This window comes from Rutidosis leptorrhynchoides, chromosome 4 (assembly GCF_046630445.1).
Source record: "Rutidosis leptorrhynchoides isolate AG116_Rl617_1_P2 chromosome 4, CSIRO_AGI_Rlap_v1, whole genome shotgun sequence".
NCBI classification, from domain to species: domain Eukaryota; kingdom Viridiplantae; phylum Streptophyta; class Magnoliopsida; order Asterales; family Asteraceae; genus Rutidosis; species Rutidosis leptorrhynchoides.
In genome coordinates, this window is record NC_092336.1 from 215,432,152 (window position 1) to 215,435,376 (window position 3,225).

Here is a 3,225-nt window from a genome sequence, read left to right on the forward strand (position 1 = left end):
TACACCTAACCTTGGAATCTGGTATCCTCGTGGATCCGATTTCAATCTCACTGCTTGTATAGATGCTGATCATGGCGGTTGCCATGTTGATAGAAAAAGCACATCTGGATCAATCCAGATGTTGGGAAATAGATTAGTCGGTTGGTCATCCAAAAAGTTGAATTGTGTGTCTTTATCAACAGCTGAGTCTGAGTATATTGTTGCAGCTCACTGTTGTTCGCAAGTTTTGTAGATGCAAACTCAACTATTGGACTATGGCTTTAAGATTACTAAGACCCCAATTTACTGTGATTCACAAAGTGCTATTGCAATAACCAGCAACCCGGTCCAGTATTCTAAGACCAAACACATAGATATTCGTTATCATTTCATTAAAGACCATGTAGAACATGGAGATGTAGAATTATACTTCGTGCCTACTAAAGGGAAATTAGCTGACATGTTCACTAAACCTTTAGATAAAGTTAGGATAAAGTTCTTAATCAAAGAAATTGGCATGGTGGAGTATACTGATTAAACTTCCTTAGATCTATGGGTTCTTATACCTGGGATCTTGTGTTTAGGGGGAGTATATACTTTCTAGGGGGAGCAACTGACCTCTAATGCTTTAGATATTATTTTTCAAGGGGGATCTGTTATCTTGTTAACTCCCTGGTTTTAAATTTCAATGGTTACGAAAGGGGGGAGGTAACTGATTGATATCATATTTCAAAGGGGAGTTAATTCATTTTCTTGAGACAAATCAAAATGCTGATTTACTTAAATGTACATCACATTTTGAGGGGGGGGAAAAGGGAGAAAATGAAAAGAAAATTGATTTTCAAAAGTAAATTCATAAATTTTTTATTTCAAATCTGAAATAATTCACTATGGCTTGTATACATCTCAGTATGCAACCCGTTTCAACAATTGGTATCACTGAAGATTTGTACTTTGTACATAATTAAAAGTTTTACTAAGTACAAATCTTTATTTTAGAAAAATTCTTAAAATGTGGAAAAGTTAAAATCCAAAAAGATTTGAGTTTTTCTTGAATAAATGCTATTTTAGCAGCATACCGAATCTGACAACAAAACAGTCCAGATTCGGTAAGTTCAAAATCTTTCAAAATTTACTCAGAAATGTTGTTTAATGAAAATGTATTAAACTTGTGAGATTTTTGATAAAGAGTTGTCAAAATTTGAAGTCAAATTGACTTAATCTTGAAAATGAACTGCATTCGATATTTTTAGGCCCATTCGGTAAGGCTCAAGTGTGACCTATCTTCGGTATCTATAAATAGGAGAGTCAAAGTCAAAACTCTCACGCTTTCTTAATTGCATACCGAGTCTGATAAACTTACCGAATCTGAGCTAATCTATCGAGTCCGTTCATCTTTTACTTCAAATATTTGGTAATTCCTATTTTTAATCAAGTTTATGATACAAATGTTACAGATTTGAGATAAATAAAAGACTACAAACCAGAAAAGATAAAAAAGAACATGAATATGACATTTAATTTTGAAATATGTTGAGAAACCAAATCTGAGTTTGAGACTTTAATTTCTTGATCAGATCTGATTGATTTGATTAATTAACATGAAATTAGGTCTATTCTGTTGTAAATTAGTTGATCTATCAATAGATCGAGTCTGATTGCATGATTATTTGAAGTTTTGATAGATTCTGTAGATACCGAGTGTGTTCTTGCTACAGTACCGACTCTGTTCAATCAATTAACATGTTTATCTGATCTCTTATGCTTTAAATTGATATTGGTTGATGTTCTAAAGGATATGTGACTAAATATGCATGCTTAAGTGATAATATATGAATTTTGAATATACCGAATCTGGTTTCTTGGCTTGATACCGAGTCTGGCTTCTGGTATTTTGAAATTGTTTGACTTTATCTTGGTAAACTTGTATGCTTATTCTGGTTCATTAATATGAAAAGAAATGTTGATTTGGTTACCGAATCTGATCAAGTGTGTATTGGAAAATTGCCTAAGTGTTGATTAGATTCAGTATGTTTTCATGTTTGATTATTCATGATGGTTTTGCAAAGTATAAAACTTTATTTGTTAATCATGATTATAAAATATTTGTGCATAAATGGAATAATTGATTTTTATAACTTAGAAAATTTATAAAAATTATAAAATCTGAAAAATACAAAGGACTTCAGAGGATATAAGGATAGAGATATGCGCTTTGAAATAACATATTTTGGTCTTCTATTTCTTATTTCAAACAGTCAAATGGAAAACAATTATTTCATCACCACTGAGACAAACATTCTTGGAAATTACTGGCTAGCAATTCTGGAGAGGCATACATTATGGCCTGCTTTGAGCTTAACTGTCAGTGTACCTGATACAGACTTGAGACTTCTCAATAGAACTATCAAGTTTATTAAAGCTACACAACCTAATGTTGTTAATCCACAAGGAGAACCCACTCGATTTAAATTTGAGCTAAGAGGGGTACATGGATTGAGAAGAATAACAAAAGCTGATTTCAGGTAGATCTTTCAACTTCCTCTTGTGCAAAATGCTCCTGCTCTTCCTGCTACTCAACAAATGTGAAATTCTATATTCCAACTGGGATATAATGGAGATACTCGGGTTACACCTGCTAAGTTTCAAAAGAAGTTCTTACACTTCAGGTGGTATGTGATCTTCTCGATCATCAACCGGTGTTTCCTAATGACACAGAGTAGATCTGATAGCATGACAGTCCCGATGCTAAAGCTCTTCTACTCTTTTACAAGAGTAGAGCATCCAGATTATGTTGAATTGTTGTGGGATCTGGTACATGCTCAAGTGGATAAGTCAAGGAGTGCTTATGTTCCTTGCATAAGGTTTTTAATAGCCTGTTTATTCATGATGCTATAACCACTTGCAGAAATGCAAATATTTTTGTGCCAGGTACACAAGGAATGACAATGGTGAGATTTGGGGAAGTAAAGATGAATATCCCAGTGATTTCTGATAATCAATTCACTGCACCAATTCCAAATTGGTTGGTAAATTTAGCTAATCCCTTAGACGCACGAATGCGTACTTATTTTGAGGCGGTAGGGATACCTCTTTCGAACCCGGTACAACCACAACAAGTTGATCCAGCCGAGGTTCCAGCCCCAGAGGTTGTAGAGGAATCAGTAGTTTAACCACCCGGACCAGCCAATCCTCCACTTAGGATAAACCTGAAACATCCTAAGGCAACTCAACAAGCTCAACATG